General features: G+C 36.7%; 1 pseudogene; it reads left to right on the forward strand.

The window, feature by feature from the left end:
- The first annotated feature begins 353 nt into the window (after positions 1-353).
- Positions 354-19,364, forward strand: LOC143400454 (TBC1 domain family member 15-like; annotated as a pseudogene).
- Positions 19,365-19,381: the final 17 nt, after the last annotated feature.

The raw sequence follows: 19,381 nt of genomic DNA on the forward strand, positions 1-19,381 counted from the left end.
AGATTATATACACGTAAACTCAGAGGTATATATTCCCTCATCTTGTGGAAATACCAATGATTAAAACAACTTAATTTCAGGAATATCACATGTTTTAGAAAAGGATGGCAAAGTAATAATGGATAAGAGACCACTGGAGATGAATGGATCTTTCTAATATTCTTTATGTTGGAAAGTTAGATTTTCCAGAGAAGAATCTGCAGATTCCTGTCTGGAAACAAACACCAGTTCAGTTTAGTATAGACCCAAGTTCAAAAAGAAAGAGCTCATTGAGGACTGGAACATCTGAACAGTTATGAAGCAAAGTGAGAGGTAGTTACTGAAGCTTCATTTAAAAATAAACCACATGCCACAAACCTCCACAAGATAAAAGAACACTTGTGAATTTTCAAAAAAGTATTCTTTCACAATCTTTTGAAAATCTTGGTGAACTAGAATTTGATTTAATAGAAAATAAAATTTAAAAGAATCCTTTTATGGCAACTAGAGGGGATTTTTGCAAAGTTATAAGCTACATTTGGATAGTTTGAGAAGCAGTGATGACTCCATACCTCAATGACCACATTTAGATTTTCTTAGTTATGTAATTCCAGGTCTAATGATGAATTATAAAGAATAAGAACTTGAAGTTATCATGAGAATCAATTTGGGAGAATAACCTACATTTCATTGAAATGACAGCCAGTATCATTGAAAGAATGGTGTTATGGTTTAAATATTAGGTGTCCCCCTCAAAGCTCATGTGTGACACAATACAAGAAGGTTCAGAACTGAAATGATTCAATGATGAGAGTCGTAATCTAACTCCACTGAAAGGGATTAACTGATGGTAACTGAATACAGGTAGGGTATAGATGAAAGAGATAGATCATTCAGGGCATTACTTTGGGGATTATATTTTATCCCTGGTGAGTGAAACTCTCTCAGCTTCCTGATTGCCATTTCTTAAACTGCTTTCCTCTTCCATGTCCTTTTGCCATTGATGTTCTGCCTCACATTGGGACCAGAGCAATGTCATAAGCTGTGTATGGATAAAGCTGCAGGCCCCAGATAAACTTTTTCTCTTCTGAAATTGTTCTTGTCAGTTCTTTTGGTCACAGTGATAAAAAGGCTGACTTAAACAAATGAGCTAAGAACATTGATTATGGAAGAAGAACTTTATAGATAATTTGAAGGAGATGATATTTAGAGAAGGTCTTAATTATTCATTGAGAAAGTAAGCATGGAAATTTCTTATGGGTTGTTTTCCTTAGGACAGTACCAAGGAGGAAAAAAAACTCAAGTTACAAAAACAAACAAACAAAAAAAATTGATGAATACTTCAGGATGGAACTACAGTGGAAATATGTCAATGAGAAACCAGAAAAGACAAATTTGAAGTAGAGAAATTATGGAAGTCTTATTAAAAAAAAGGTGTTAAGGGGCTGGGGATATAGCTTAGTTGGTAGAGTGCTTGCCTCACATTTATAAAGCACAAGGCCCTGGGTTCAATCCCCAGCACCACCACCAAAAAAAAAAAAAAAAAAGAAGATCAAGGATAAGTTGATTTTGCTTCAAGACATTTTAATGACCTTTTGGTTGTAGGAATTTGATACAGGATATGTGCAAGGAATGAGTGACTTAATTTTCTCTCCTTTTGTATAGAATGGAAAACTAAGTGAATGCCATTTGTTGCTTTTTCTTTTTCTTTCATGACTTTATTTTACTTATTTATATGTGGTGCTGAGGATCAAACCCAGGGCCTTGCATGTGCAAGGCGAGTGCTCTACTGCTGAGCCATAACCACAGGCCCTGTTGCTTTTTCTTTGAAGGACAAATGCATACCTTAAAGACTCAGCTAATTCAGCTGAGTGTCTTACCTCAAAAGCTGGACAGGAGATTTTCCAATTATTTAGAATATCAGGATTATGGATACCCAGATTTTTTGTTTCTGATAACTTTCGATCATATTTTAAATGGAATTAATTTTTCTAGATATTAGATTATGGAGGGTAATGTGAACTCAACTAATATGTAAAAATTTTCATCTTCTCTTTTGTGCTATTCTGGAATTAGAGAAGCAGGAAATTGATGTGAAAGATATACTATACAAGGAAAAAACAATCTCTTTACAGATAAGAAAAGGTAATAAAGTGCCATTAGAATTTGTGAGATTCTCAGGCTTTATTACCGGAAGGTTTCAAAGGCTGATTCAGATGTTGGTGAAGATAAACATATTGGCATGACTTATTCTACATCTGCTCTTCAGAGTAATAGCTTGCCTATTCTTACTGCCAGTGGAAACAGAGATGACAGCCCAACAAAGATGCCAGTGTCCTTAAATGTCAGTAGATTGACACCTGCAGGATCATTCTTCTTGCATGTTTCTGAAGAGATACTTTGTTGCAACTCTTTTTCAAGTACTTCAGATAAAAATTTAAAATCTTGGCATTTTGATTATGCTTTAAATTTTATTAAAAGAAAGTGTACTGATGTTCTTGCTTTAAAACTTTACAAACAATTAAACTATTTATGTGGTTACTTCTACCAAATAACCTTTGCTTTTTCAATAAAATTCCTTAATATTTTATAGCCAAATTAACTTTATTTTCTTGTTGGTGAACTAGTATTAGATTTTACACACGGATGAATTGGAAATTATGTACTTGAAACACATTCACTTTGTTTATTACAAGGTTAGTGGGTTTGGGATTTGATCAAATAAAATGATGACTCTTTATATAGTATTCTAAACTAAAGACAGAGGAATTCTTTCGAACTCATTCTCCAAGACCAGAATTAACCTTATGCCAAAACCAGACATGGACACAATAACAACAACTACAAAAAAGAAAATTATAGGCCAATATCCTTGATAAACATGGATGCAAAAAAAACTCAATGAAAGTCTAGCAAACTGAAGCTAATGACACATTAAAGATTGTTCACCATGATCAAGTGGAAATTATCCCAGGGTTACAAGAATAGTAACCAATAAGGAAACCTAACAGCACAGAGAAGACAACAAAAGTACAAATCCATTTACAACAAAAATCAATAAAAATGATACAACACCTCAACAGAGTAAAGAACAAAAACCATATGATCATCTCAGTAGAGTAAAATGCATTTGATAAAATTCAACATTCCTTTATGATAGCTATGAAAAATTTAGGTATAGAAGGAACACATATCAACATAATAAAAGCTAGGGCCAGGTGCAGTGGTACACACCTGTAATACCAGTGGCTTGGGAGACTGAGGCAGGAGGATTGCAAGTTCAAAGCCAGTCTCAGCAAAAGTGAGGTGCTAAGCAATTCAGTGAGATACTTTCTCTAAATAAAATACAAAATAGGACTGGGAATGTGGCTTAGTGGTCAAGTACTCCTGAGTTCAATCCCTGGCAAGCCCCCTCCCCACAAAAAAAAAAAAAAAAACCCATAAGAAAAGCTATATAAAATAAGCCAAAAGCCAACATCACACTGAATGAGGAAAGGCTGAAAGTTTTCTAAGATGTGAAATAAGACAAGAATGCCCATTTTCATCAATTTTATTTGACATCATACTGCAAGACTTATCTAGAGCAATCAGACAAAAGAAATAAGTAAAGGACATCCAAACTGGAAAACAGAAATACATACACACACACACACACACACACACACACACACATGTGATATTTGAGTCACGTGTGTGTGTGGGTGTGTGTGTGTGTGTGTGTATTTCCAAGAACTCCACCAAAATTCTATTAGAATAAATGAATTCAGAAAAACTGTAGGATACAAAATCAACATGTAAAAATCAGAAATATTGCCACAAGTCATTAACTAATGATCTGAAATAGAAATTAAGAAAGTAATCTTATTTATATGACTACAAGGGGAATAAAAGAGCTAAGAGAAAATTTAACCAAAGAGGTAAAATACCTCTGCAATGAAAACTTTAAAACACCGATGAGGGGCTGGGGTTGTGGCTCAGCAGTAGCGCACTTGCCTGGCATGTGTAAGGCAACTGGGTTTGATTCTCAGAACCACATAAAAATAAATAAATAAAATAAAGGTTTATCAACATCTAAAAAAAATTATAAAAAATACTGATGAAAGAAAATGAAGAAGAATAAAGAATCAAGATGACAGAATAGAAGTAACTTTCACATGACTGTGAAGAAGTAAGAGCAATAAAGGACAAATTAAATTTTTAGGAAAGAAAGAGAATAAGAACTTTGGGAACCAATAAGGAAACCTAACAGTGTAGAGAAGAAAACAAAACTACAAATCAATTTACAACTTCAACTCTGCCTCCAGGTTGGGGGCAGGAACCTGATCTTGCAAGCATAAAGAAAGCTGAAAAGTTCAAACCACCCCAATAATAACAGCAGTCCTAAATTCAGGGAAAATCTATGATTCTTACAAGTTTTAAATCCAGTTTGTTGATAAAATCCAGTTTGTGACTCTTCCTGTACCTTAAGCTACCTTTAGAAAAGAAACTCACTGTATCACCCATCAAATTTTCAGAGTTCTATAACCAGGAGCTATCTTGAGAAGGGTCCTATTGTTAGGGACTAAACTGCTTTGGGCATGAAAAAACTAGGAACCCATTATAATTCAGTGTATTTGTGGACACACTGCCACACTGTGTGGGAGATGGTCATATGAGACAGTTGTAGATTGGGGGAGTGTCTAACACAAACTCTTTAAGAGCAAGGAGTACAGATGTGATTAGGAGGAAATTAGAGGGCACAGTAGTCAGTGATCCTACCCACTATGATGAGAAAACACAACCAGTTGTAGGTGGTTTCATGTGGGAGCCAGGTCCAAAGGTGATAAAATGAAGACTAGCAAATTGCTTGGTTTCCACAATCCTACCACCTAGTATACAGAACTCAGTGGTCTGATTGCTACCCATATCTTCAGATTTATTCTGTGATATGGCTGAATATAACCCTTCCCAGTATTGGCCATTTACCACTAAAACTCAGTTGGTAAAAAGGGCTTGCTGTTTCCCTGACAGTGCCCATATCAACAGATGCACAGACTGATAAAGAAATCAGGAAAATAATCCAACTCATAATAGCCTCAAAAAGTAAAATGCCTAGGAATAAACTTAACCAGGGAGGTAAAAGACCCTTATAATAAAAATTATAAAACACTAAAGAAATAAATTGAAGAAGACATTAGAAGATGGAAAGACATTCCATATTAATGGATTGAGACAATTAATATTGTTAATATTAATTAACAATGAAAGTGATCTGAGAAACCAATGCAATCTCTATCAAAATTCCAATGTCATTCTTCACAGGACTAGAAAAAAATAACACTAAAATTTACATGGAAACACAAAAGACTCCAAATAGCCCAAACAATTCTGAGCAAAAAGAGTAATGTTGAATGTATAATACCTGATTTCAAAATATACTAAAGAGCCATAGTAACCAAAACAGCATGATACTGGTATGAAGACAGACATGAAGACCAATGGAATAGAGTAGAGGAGACTAAAATAAGTACCTACGGTCATCAGATGCTTGACAAAGATGCTAAGAACATCCATTGAAGAAAGGAGCCTCTCAACAAATGATGTTGGGAAAACTAAATATCTACAAATAGAAGACTGAAATTAGACACCTTTCACTCTGTACAAAAATCAACTAAAAATATTTTAACGTTAGACTTAAAAACAGCATACTACAGAGACACAGCCACATCAATGTTTACAGCAGCACAATTCACAATAGCTAAACCGTGGAACCAGTCTAGATGCCCCTTCAATAGATGATTGGATAAAAAAAAGTGGCATATATACACAATGGAATATTACTCAGCAATAAAAGAGAATAAGATCATGTCATTTGCAGGTAAATGGATGGAGTTAGAGAAGATAATGCTAAGTGAAGTTAGCCAATCCCCCAAAAGCCGAATGTTTTATTTGATAAAATGAGGTTGATTCATAGTGGGGTATGGAGGAAGAGCATGGGAGGAATAGATGAACTCTAGATAGGGCAGAGGGGTGGGTGGGGAAGGGAGAGGGCATGGGGTCAGAAATGATGGTGGAATGTGATGATCATCATTATCCAAAGTGCATGTATGAAAACACGAATTGGTGTGAATATACTTTGTATACAACCAGAGATATGAAAAATTGTACTGTATATGTATTATAAGAATTGTTACCCATTCTGCTGTCATATATAAGTAAAAAATAAATAAACAAAAAAAAATAAAAAAGACTTGAAACTTTGAAGCTACTAGCAAATAACATGAGGGAAACACTGTTAATATTGGCATGGGCAACAATTTTCTGAATAGAACTCCAGTAGTTCAGGAAATAAAAAAAAGACTCAACAAATGAATTGCATCAAATTAAAAAGTTTCTACACAGAAAAGAAAGCATTCAACAGAGTGAAGAGACCGATAATTTCTACTTGTTATTCACTTTGACAAAGGAATGATATCCAGAATATATAAATAACTCAAAATATTTTAAAAGGAAAAAAAAGACTTTGTGTTCATGGGTTGGAAGAACCAATATTGTTAAAATATCCACATTACCCCAAATGTTTTATAGATTCAGTGTAATCCCTATGAAAATATCAATGACATTCTTCACTAAAACAGGAAAAAACTATCATAAAATTTGTATGGAATCACATACACATATACAAACCCTGAACAGAAAAAAGCATCTTGAGCAAAAAAAATGAAAAGAAAGTGGAAAGCATTATATTACCTGATTTCAAAAGAAACTGACTGTGGTAATCAAAATAGCATGGTATTAATATAAAAACAGATACATAGAACAGTGGAACAGAATATAGAGCCTAGAACATGCAATGAAGAAAAGAGTCTTTTCAATAAATGGCTGGAAAATTTGGATATTCACATGTAGAAAATTGAAATTTGACCCCTATCTCTCAACAGTTACAAAAATCAACTCAAAATGTATTGAAGACTTAAATGTAAGTCCTGAAAGTATGAAACTACTATAAGAAAAAATAGAGGAAATTCTTCAGGACATTGGAATGGGCAAGGATTCTTTTTACTAAAAGTACAGGAAACTACTACTACTACTACTACTACTACTAATAATAATAATAATAATAAAAGACGACAAATAAATTTACATCAAACTAAAAGCCATACAGCAAAGGAAAACAATCAAGAGTGAAAACACACTTATGAAATGGGAGAAGATATTTTCAAACTATATACCTGACAAGGGATTAGTAGTCAGAAGATATAAGGAACTCAAAAAAACTCAAGAAAAAAACCCCAAACCCTGATTTCACTTATAGCAGTAGGATCTAGGGATGTAGGTCAGTGGCAGAGTATTTGCCTAGCATGTACAGGGCTCTGGTTTTGATCTCCAGTATCAACAACAACAACAAAAAAAAAAAGGGAGTGAGGGGGAATAGGCCAAAATAGACATTCTTCAAAAGAAGACATACAAATGGCAAACAGGTACATGAAAAAAAAAAATCACTAGGGCTGGGGTTGTATCTCAGTGGTAGAGCACTTGCCTTGCATGTGTGAGGCACTGGGTTCAATTCTCAGCACTGCATACAATGAATGAATGAAATAAATGTCCATCAACAGCTAAAACAAAACAAAACAAAATTTAAAAAAAATCACTAACCATCCGAGAATGTAAATAAGAAAAAACAATGAGGTATCATCTCACTCCACTAAGTATGGCTATTTTTAACAAAATTAAAGATAACAAATACAGGGGCTAGGGTTGCAGCTCAGTGATAGAGTGCTTGCCTCACCCGTATAAAGCACTGGATTCAATCCTCAGCACCACATAAAAATAAATAAATAAAATAAAGGCATTGTGTCTATGTATAACTAAAAAATAATTTTAAAAAAGATAACCAATGCAGTGAGGATGTGAAGACAGGGAAATCTTGCACATTATTGGTGGGAATATATATTAGTAAAATCCTCATAGAAGTAGTGTAGTAGTTCCTCAAAAAATTGAGAATGGAACAATCATGTGTTTCAGCAATTCCACTACTTGGAGATATATTCAAAAGAAATGAAACCAGTATGTTGAAGAAACATCTCTACTTCCAATGTTCACTATTCACAAAATAGACAAGAAATGAAAGTAACCTAAGTGTCCATCAACCAATGAATGGATAAAGAGAATGTGGCATATACACACAATGGGATTCTATTTAGTCACAAAAAATATGAAATCTTGTCATTTGCAACAATATGGGTGATGTGGAGATCATTATTAAGTAAGATAAGCCAAGCACAGAAAGACAGGTATCATGTGAGCTCACTCAAAATTACAATCTAAAACAGTTATTACATAGAAATTGAGAGTAGAATGATGATTACCAGAGGCTGAGGAGTACATCTATAATCTATCTATAATCACCTAAGGTATGGTGATTACAGAGAATGATAATGTACTATGTACTTTTAAAAGCTAACTATTTACCTTTTGTCTAATATGCCTACATAGACAAGATTCTTTGGCTTATCAGAATAATTTCTTGTGCTTTACATTCATTTTATTATAAATTATCATTAAAAAAAAAGAGATGGCTGAGGATACAGCTTAATGATAGAATGTTTACCTAGCAGGCAGGAAGCCCTGGATTTGATCCCTAGCACCACCCCCCCACACACACACACAAAAAAAAAAACACACACACAATAAGAACAAAATGCACAAAATCTTTTTACTTTTGAAAAAGCTAAGGTTCTTTATATAATTTTCTATGTATACCTTCATTTTGTATTGTTACTTTGAGTTAATGGCTTACTAAGTATTTAAGTAACCCATGATCCTAACCTGTGTATCCATGAATTCTCTGGAAACTATTTTGGAATTTCCTGCTAAAAATTAGAACCCTAATTTTGAAAAAGTAAAATAAAAATTTCAGGATATATTTTATACCCCAAAATTTGAGATTTCTAAAGTGCTCCTGAAAAAAAAATCACAAATATTTGATTTCTCATCTTATAAAAAGAGAGAAACTAGATATAATTAGGTTTCTTTTTGGAAATGTTTCATTGTACGACTTGAATGGGAAGAGTTATTATATTAGAAGAGATGATCAATCTTCCTTTGGATAAAATTTTGCAGGCAATTGTTACTGATAGAACTTTTCAGAATTTGTATGCCTTATGGGAAGTCCCTGAAGGTTTGCCAGTGTCCTTGCTGTCTATAATAGGCTTTGACTGTCAGGGAAAATCTGACAAAACTCATAAAATAGTTATATACTGACTAATAAAATGGAATTTACTTGCTTCCATTCTGATATTATTGGTTGCAGTAATAAATGAACCACGTTGAATCTTCAGAATCTACAGATAACTTTTATTCTACTCTGAGGTTTGCCTGAGTACTCTAAGATAACAGCACAGAGTTTGTGTCTTTAATAAGGATAGCAAGAAATAATAATAATAAATAATAAATAAATAATAAAAAAGGGAACATATCAGGTACTTCAAACTGTTGACACCTTTAAAAATAGGCCTTTTCTTAGCCTTCTGAACTGATATCACTTAAATAACTTTTAGACTTTACCAATGATCTGAGTCAGAATTTCTAGGACTTTTTTAGTCCAGAATCTGAGATTTCTTGAAAGTAGACTGCTAATTAAGATTCAGTAAATCAAAAATAAACTACAGTGGACTAAGTGGAATTAAAAGGAAAATTTTACTGTGATGAATTGTTTGGAATATTTTAGATGTTTGTGTTATTGTTTTATTTCCTGGATGTAGCAAAAATCCCTTTCTTCTTAAATAACCCATATCCCACAATTTAGTGAACTGATTTTTGTATGCCAAAATAATTTTTTTCCCTAGTATTGGGGATTGAACATAGAGGCACTTTACAACTGAACTTTATTCACAGTCCTTTTTCTTTTTTTCATCTCCCTCCCTCCCTTCCTACCTTCTTCCCTTCCTTTTCCTTTTTTTTTTTTTTTTTTTTTTTTTGAGATAGGATCTCATTAAATTGCCCAGCTGGCTTCTAACTTACAGTCCTCCTGCTTTAGCCTCCCAGAGTTTCTGAGATTATAAGTATGTGCCACCATGTCTGGCAAATATTCTTACATAGTAAGTACTTGATTTTCACTAATTCTTCAGAAATTAGAAATTTTTAGTCTCATTGCTTTTTATGACAATATATATTTTTATATGTTTAATAAGAATTTATCTGCCTCTATATCAGAATATAATTGAACAAACTTAGTAAATGAGGTTTCCCAGAGCGTATGATTTGAGAATGGTACTATTTAATCAGATACAACAGGTCATTTTTATGGAAAACAAAGGCTGACTTTATACATGGAGGACAATAGCTAGGCCACTCAGGAAAACTGGTTTACAGAAGACCAGGTTTGTAGATGACAAAAGGCAAACAAGGAAGCTGCCAATTTGAGGATCTGAAAAACAGAGAATATAATCCACATATATAGGTATGGCACAAGAAATCTGGTAGAGAGAGTACTAAGTGTTTTGTTTGTTTTGTTTTGCCCATGGGAATAAAAACAGGGCTTGTTTGTCGCTTCTGTACGTGGGCTGTAGGCCTCACTGATTTTATTTCTGTGTTCTTGTCTCATGGATTCAAAGAATGAAATCCACAGATGGTGGCAGAGGACATAAATGAAAGAAACAAATCAGTTTTCAAAGAGAAGAAAAAAGATGGAATTCCCACCATGTGAGGGGGAAACTGGCAGAAAGCTTTCCCTCTAGTATACTAGTATATTAGCCTGGGGACTTAGGGCTTCTCGATAAAGGCATTGATCAGAGTTCATGCTGAACAGACATTAAAAAGTGTTGGGGCTAATTTTTGGAATCTATGCTGTACAGGTGTTGAGAGGATACCAAGGCTACTTGCTTGACCCATTGATTTCTAAGTTGCTGTGTGCTTTTAGATCTTAAGCTGATTTTTTTTTTTTTTTTCCTAACCTCCATTTGGGTCCATCCCGTTTCCATTTTCCTGGCCACTCTGAGACAGAAGTGGACTAGAATGTTTAACCTCACAGGATTTTCTTTATGTTTGAAAAACAAAAACAAAACCAAAAACACCTTATTTGGGGCCCATCACCCTCATTGTCTGATTAACTAATCCTGTGGGGTTCGGTAGGGGTAAAACCTGCCAGTCACAAAAAATGGGACAATGAATTCCAGTACTATTAAATTATAATCTGGAGACAAAATAGTCTTCCCCTTTAAAAACTGACAGGATACCCCATTTGGCCAGGGGACACTTCTGATTGAAGCCCTGCCTGTTGCCTACAGAACTAAAATATAAGGGCCTCCCAGAGTCCCCATGTATGCAAATGCCTGTATCTTTGCCCTGCTGATTTCTGCAGAGAGAGAGAACTCTAACAATCCCTGTATGGTCAATGTGACCTTCATTAGACCAGAATGCCCTAGATACATATGTACATAAAGAGAGAGTATCTGGGTACAATTGATAGTGGGGGGAACTCACTTGATGTTGATGGCATTATAATGATGATAAGGGAGTCTGGTCAAACAACCCCTTGAGTGAAAACCCCTTGAGTGAAAACTGGAAGGAAAAAAAAGATTAAGGTACAGTTTTTTGTATGTGCTAGACTGTGACCCCTCTCCTGGTATAAAATTTGTTGTATGAATTAAATGTACAGATAACATTCTCACCCAGAAAGCAAAACTTCATTTGCAAATGCCTCCCAGGAAAAGAAAACAGAGCCTACTCTTCTGGAGGTCTACTAGAAGTGAGTAAGGCCTAGGCCAAAGGGACCCTGAGAAAGATGATTAATGTTATCTCCAGCACTGAGGTTAAAGAATTAAAAAAAAAATTAAATCTTCTTTTGGTGTCCTGCTGTATTTGTACATTAGTGGCAACACTTTTTTGCATCCAACTTAGTTTTTGATTGTTAAGACTCCTTATTATATAATCACAAATATGCCTACATGTACAGAATCTTTCACTTATTTTAACTGACAGACCAACTCCTAACTGCAAGATTATACAATTATTCAGAAAAAAACATTCAAAGATCAGATTTTTACAGTGAAACATTATCTTTTTCTTAGACAGGTTTATATCTATAGGTGGCCCATTCAGTCAAGATCTTTCCCAAGAAACAATCTATAGGAGCATCACAGCATTGCCCATGTCTTAAAGGGCCGGGAAACAAAATAAAACAAAACACAATCAGAGAGGATCCTCAAACCATGGCTTACAGATGGAAACATTTAAAACAAACCAGATAGGGGGAAATCACAAGTTCCCAACTCCTGCTTACCTGTGACTTCTACCCCAGTGGTACCACATATGTCCCTATTAAAATGGTAGATGTTCCCACAAAGGGGAACTAGATGTATAGAATCAAGGTTCTCAGTGTGCACACTGGGGGCTCCTACCAATGGCCAAGTTGTCACAATTTTACTGTGTTTAGTTTTCTTTTTCTGAAAGTAGACCAAGGTGGAGCAATACATATAGTTCAGGGAAGGAAGGTGGGAGTTCCCTGAAGCAAAAAGGGGCTTCAGCAGCTGCTGGGAAGGTCCCTCGGTCCCTTTACTAAAAAAAAATAGCTCCTTTGGTTTGACCTGAGACACACTCACCCATCTCCTAACTTTCCAGCAGTCAGCTCTCAAAAAAAGATTGCCTTACATACTCGGTATGGAAGTGCAGTTGCATGGAGTGCCAGGCCTGCCCAAGAGAGCCAGAAGGCGGGGGTGGGGTGGGTGGGACTGCTTTCAGGTCCCACCTAGGACACCAGTTTTTTTTTTTTGTTTTTTTTTTTAACTGAAAGCTCTGTCTTTGTCCCTAATGTCAATTCATGCCAATTTAATAATAAGAAAAAGGGAAAAGAAAGTTTATTACTGACATCTCCTTCCTGTGAAGAACAGATAACTCAAGATAATTTGGTTCCCCGCCCCCAGGGTAGGAAAGGGGAGAGGAAGAAGAGGAAAAGAAAAACATGTCCCTTTTAAAATAAGCAGCAAGGGATATCTATATTCACAAGATAAAGTGGACCACTGTTACACAATCTCATATGGTTGTTGGCAGAATTAAGAATTTTGCAGGACTGGGTGTGGTGGTGCACACCTGTAATCCCAGCAACTCCAGAGGCTAAGGTAGGAGGAACCTGAGTTCAAAGCCAGTCTCAGCAGATTATGAAGACACTTATCAATTCTGTGAGACCCTGTCTCTAAATACACTATAAAAAAGAACTGAGGATGTGGCTCAATGGTTAAGCACCCTAGGTTCAATCCTTGGTACCAAAAAAAGAAAAAATAAAAAAAAAGAAAAAAGATAAAAAAAGAATTTTGCAGGACTAATAGCCTGGTTTCTTGCAACTTTTGATTCTTGGGGGCCTACTGGGGTTTGGTTTCCTGCCAAATCATCCTCTCCATAATGTGAGAATTTGACTTCTTCAAGGACAACAGGAAAATCTTGCTTAGTGCTTTCAATTTCCCCAACTTCTTCATGATTGTAACTTGTAGATTTTCTTTTAAAAGCTCACTTGATTCTATCAGGTCCAACCAGGATAATTTTTCTTTAATTCTTTTTTTCTTGGTACCTGGGATTGAACTCAGGCACGGAGCCATATCCCCAGCCCTATTTTGTATTTCATTTAGAGATAGGGTCTCACTGAATTGCTTAGTGCCTCGATATTGCCAAGGCTGACTTTGAACTCACAATCTTCCTGCCTCAGCCTCTTGAGCCCCCAGGAGTTACAGACGTGAGCCACCATGTCTGGATGCCTTTTATTCTTAACTGAGTAATAATCGGAAGTAAACAAAGTTGGGTTTAATTCTGATGGAGGAGACAGTCATCTAATACAAAACATCACAACAGCCAACTGTGGTAACTTCTGTGAAGGAAATCTACAGGCTGGTATGACAGAGTAATGAGGGAAGAGCTCTTGTGATGGGGTAACAGGAGGTGTTGGTTATCTGGGCTGAGACTTCAAAGATGAGAATGAAATTGGTCAAGATGTAAGGGTCCGGCGAACGTCGGAGGAAGAGACCACCAAGTGACCAACTCATGCAATAGCAAAAGGGGTTTATTGAGGATCCAATCTAGCGCGCTGGGGCTCCGTGATCACTCAAGTAGGGAGAGCAGCCCAGAGCCCAGAGCCAAGGTTAAGCAGTGCTTAAGTACACTTTTTGAGGAGGGCAGGGGCTTTGCATACATCAGAACAAATCATCATGAGGCACGGGAAAATTGAACAACAACTCTGAGACATGATTAGCATATTCATTGGCGGGAACAGGTCGGGCGGGGGTGATTGGTCATTCCTACAGCAGGGTACACATTCAAATTGATTGGTCTGGGCCCTGAAGTGTGTCCGTGCTGGACTGCACGATTTCTGGGAGGGGGTTGTTTTTAGCTTCTACATGAATTACAGGTTCCAGGAAAACAGAACTTAATTTCACTTCAGGAAATTGCAACTTAACAGAACTTTAAAAACTTCACAGAACTTGAAACAACTCTTAATCTTATCCTTTACATTTTAACTTAGGCTTTGTAGTTTAAAAACTTTACCCTTTCAAAGACAGGAAGTGAAAGAAGCATTGGCTAGGTTGCAGCTTGTGTTTGAAATTTTTCTTTTTTGGTACCAGGGATTTAACCACTGAGCCACATTCCCAGCACTTTTTATATTTTATTTAGAGACAGGGTCTTGTTAAGTTGCTTAGGGTCTCACTAAGTTGCTGAGGCTGGCTTTGAACTTGTAATCCTCCTGCCTCAGCCTCCCAAACTGCTGGGATTACAGGTGTGAGCCACTATATTGGGCTTGAAATGAATTTTTCAAGAACACAGATTGTCTTCCAAAAGAGAACTCTGAAAATTTGCTGTTTTTTCTATCATCTTTGGTTTTAAGAATTTCAGCAAAAATACAACTAAATAAGGAGTTAAAACTACTGGAAACCATGATTTTCAGATGCACACGACAATGTCTTTTCTGCCCTTTGAGAATGCCCTTATAGGCCATGCATACTATCTACCACCATCAGGGGGATTAATGGCACATGGACTGTTCCCTCCTTGTATCATTTGTGCTATATGAAGCTTTAGCTATTTACAACAATCACCATTATCCAAACGCATGCATTAAAGCCTTCTATACGTGGGTATCATTTTTAGAGGCAAATGTGAATTTCAAAGAGTACATTTCATGTTAGCAAAGAATGAAAAGAAAAAGATTTTCTATTAAAGTGTTTTGCATTTTAAATATACCTACTGGCTTGCAGCACAACTATTGCTATGTCATTACACAAGTGTATCCCAGGTTGGAATATTATTCATACATATTTCATATCACAGAATCCACTGTTTTGCTACAACACATTATACATTGAAATAAATCATATGAACATACAAGTAGCAATTTGGGGGCTCTTCCTTTTCTTCCTGTACAACATTTTCTCCCCTCTAGCCAATTAATATTTTATTAAATCTTGAGAAATACATTTCAGAAATATTTCTCAGTCCTAATCCTACTTCACTATCCCTAGCATGTTTTAATTCATAATTTTAAGGCCTCTCCATTGACTATTTAAATAACCTTAACTAGCCTTCTTGCTAAGAGTTTGTTTCTACTCTAGTTCATCTTCTATACAGTTGCCAGATTATTTTCCTAAAAACTGAACAAAGTCCTTGTCCTCATGCAGTTTACAATCTAGTGGAAGACTAAACAAAGAAAAAAACCACACCAACACTCTGAATAAACATATGATAATGGGCTATAAAGGAAGTAAAATCAGGATCAGAAGGAATAATAATGGAGAGTATAATTTTTGGATATGGTGGTGACATTTGATGACAACAAATGTTAATGTGCTCCACCTACAGCTCAGCAGGAAAATATCTAGTCCCACCAGGCTGGGTTTAATGCTTTGTTGCAAGGAGGCAGAGAGAATACCATAAAGAACTGTGGAACTCATGGTAACAAGGTATTGTAAAAAAGATATTATATAGAATTGGGGTTTTATTACGTGATTTGGGGAAAGGGTCAAAGCTTTACTCTGGATTGGATGCTGTCAAAAAACAGAGGTAATTTTATAATTGGATATTTTAATATTTGTTATTTAGAAACCAGGAAGAATGTAGCAAAACTAAGACTGTATTTATGGTCAAAATATAGTAGTAACTTATAATAGTCAAAATGTTTGGTCATGTTTGTGGTTTGGAGGATGTTTTTATATTTGCAGTGTTCAGATACAGTTATGAAGAGGTTTTATTTTTGTCTTGTCTATTTCAGTCAGAGAGTAGTCAAACAGTTTTGTGAGACCGTGTTCAATAGAACATTGACTTAGTTAGCAATGCCTAGCTAATAGCACCAGTCCAGCTCCCAGGGATGTATTTCCTCCTCTTACGAATAAAGTCATCAGCTGCCACAGTTGTATGTATAACTGCATTTTACAATTACTATTTGTAATTATTACTGAATATTCATCAATATAAGTATTTAGGGTGATGAGTTATAAAACTCATTGTAGTTTTGGTGACTTTAGTAGGAGCCTAAAATATACAAGATTCTCTGCTATACAGATGGTAAAGAAGAAAAGGAAAAACAACAACAAAAAAAGATACCGATGATCCTAGGCTTCAAAGCTTTTTTTTTTTTTTTCTTTTGTACAGAGGATTGAACCTGGGGTGCTCAACCACTGAGCAAAATCCCCATCCCTATACTGTATTTTATTTAGAGACAGGGGCTCACTGAGTTGCTTAGTACCTTGCCGCAGTCTGGCTGGGCACAATTCAGGAGCCACTTGTCAAAAGAAACTAACTTTATTTTTAGAACCACACAAGATAAACAAAACAGCTCCTCAGGAAAAAACCCTCAGAGCCCAACTGCCACCACCGGCTTCCCACAAGCACACACCCCAACAACCTCTTTCTCCCACAATCCTCCTGCTCTTGAGGCCGATTGGCTGGGTCGCATGGGCGGAGCCAAAAAAGTCCCCCAATGAGCAGCTCCGAGGTCTGAAAGGGCAGGGAAACAGCCCAATGAGCATCTCCACAGAGGAGCCAATCAGCTAGGTGTTGCTGGGGCCGCTGTGAGCCAATCATCAGCTGGCAGTCTGAAAGTTTGCTGGAGCCCCTTCGGCTGTGGCTCTCAACAGTACCTCACTTTTTCTGAGGCTTTGAACTTGAGATCTTTCTGCCTTAGCCCTGCAAGCCACTGGGATTATGCGTGTGCCACTGCGCCCAACTTTAGTTTTGATTTTGAGACTGGGCCTTGCTAAGTTGCTTAGGGCCTTGTTAAGTTGCTGAGGTTGGCTTTAAACTCTCACTCTTCCTGTTGCAGCCTCCCAAATTACTGGGATTACAAATGTGTTCCACTGCACCCAGCTGCATTTTTTTTTTTTTTTTTTTAAACAGGAATTACACACAGAGTTTGTTTCAATCAGGTAGATTCCAGGTCTCAAGTTCCAGAGAGTCTGATTCAATGCACAATTTGTTTTTGTCTTTTTTTGGGGGGCACTACTGGGGATTGATCCCAATGATGCTCTACCACTGAGCTACATTGCCCAGCCCTTTAATAAAATTTGCTTTTTTAAAAATTCTAGATAAGAGTTTCATCAAGGCTGGGTTCAAACTTGCCATTCTCCTGCCTAAGCCTCCCAAGTTGCTGGGGCTACAGGGGTGAGAAAACTCCTCCCTCACCTGCCATACCTCAGTACACACAAACTTTGAGATTTATTCACATTTTATCGCTGAGTAGTATTTCATTGGATGAGTATACCTCGTTATCTACTCCATTCTCCTAGTGATGAACATCTGGGGTATTTGCAATTTTTGTTGACAACAAAGTTGTTATGAACATTTCTGTAGTTTTTTTTTTTTTTTTTTTTTTTTTGTGTGTGTGTGTGTGTATGCTTTCATTTCTCCTGGATGAATACCAGATGTGGGATTGCTGGTTATAGGACAGATACATGTTTTGACTTACATGAAAAGGATAGGAATATAATTTTGGCATTGAGAAAGTAATAGTTTTAGAACAGTCACTTCTTTTTCTCAAAGCACAGTCTAGTAAAGATAGCAAAGAATGTGTTATAATACCATAACCAACCATTCATCAATGGACCACTCCCCAGTAGAGTTTTGGGACCTTGGAAGATCTCTCTGCATACAGCCAACAGGGATGAAAGCCATGTGGTAAATGTACCTTGTGCCACACATTCAATATGAAATTCTCTGACAAAATTTTGCCTTTAGGATTCTTTCATTATGACTAAACTTAGAAGGGGGAGATTCCTAAAAGTCATTTCTGACAAAGAGATCATTACTAGAAAAGGTTTGATGGGTGAAGGCTGGGTGAGGTTGGCGACTATACTGGGAAAATCACATTTAGATTCAAGCAGTGGTCTCCAAGTCCATGGGCCTTGAGTCTTGCAATATTGCTTCCTTGGTCAGTCTCTTAGGTTATCTTTAGTAGCTTTTAAAATCAACTGCTACTTCTCTACCACCTTTCAGCAGGTAAAGAGGCTCTGCTTAATGGAAAACAGAAGATATCAGAAAGGAACTCTTTCATGGTCCTGTCAGAAACACCCATCTCTTTGTATCCATTTTGTCCTCATTCTCTCTAGTCAAAATGAAACAAACAAACAAATAAACAAACAAAAAACCCCAAAAATATCCCTTTAAATCTCTATTACATCTTCTCTTCCCTGTACCTTCTCCTTTATACTGGTTACTATGGTTTGAAAATCCCCTCCAAAATTCATTGAAATTAATTGCCACTACAACATTATTAAGACCTCAGACCTTTAAGAGGTAAGCAGGACGTGAAGGCTCCATTCTCATGAGTAGATTAATGCTCTTAACTCGGCTGCAGATATTAAGGATCGGGGCAGATTTTGTCTGTTGAGTGCTCCCTAACCCTATCTATCTCCCCGTTACAATGCAGTAGGAATATGCTCTTAGAATTCCCAGTCTCCTGGGAAGTTTATTTCCTCCTTCTCACCGGGGCAACCAAGGTTTTTCATACAGACACTACACAAACAGGTTTAAAATGGATGGGTAGGCAGAATTCTCAGGGTGCAGACAACGGTCACTTAAAGCTTGTAGCTTGGAATGTTGGATGACTCACTAGATTGGGAAACGTTAACTTTCTGCTGTGTGCAGGTAATTTGTAAAATGCTTCCATTGTGAAATGAAGTTGTGAAAAGTCAGTAATATGCAACAAGTACTAGAACAAGTGGGGAAAAACGGTGGTGCTGCGTAAGCAACTGGCGCTCACAGGACCGCCGAGCACCACTCAAGGGGAGCGCATCCGCTACTCCCGCCAGGGGCCCTTCCGGCGGAACCCGTTCCTCGGCACCAAAGCGGCCTCAGTTTCCGAGTCGGGGGTGAAGATAGGGTGGAAGGTGAGGGGAAGAGCCCAGCGGCTCCTGGCCAATGGCAGCTCTTGAACTTACACCTCAAGACG

This window comes from Callospermophilus lateralis, chromosome 5 (assembly GCF_048772815.1).
Source record: "Callospermophilus lateralis isolate mCalLat2 chromosome 5, mCalLat2.hap1, whole genome shotgun sequence".
In the NCBI taxonomy this organism is placed as follows: Eukaryota; Metazoa; Chordata; class Mammalia; order Rodentia; family Sciuridae; genus Callospermophilus; species Callospermophilus lateralis.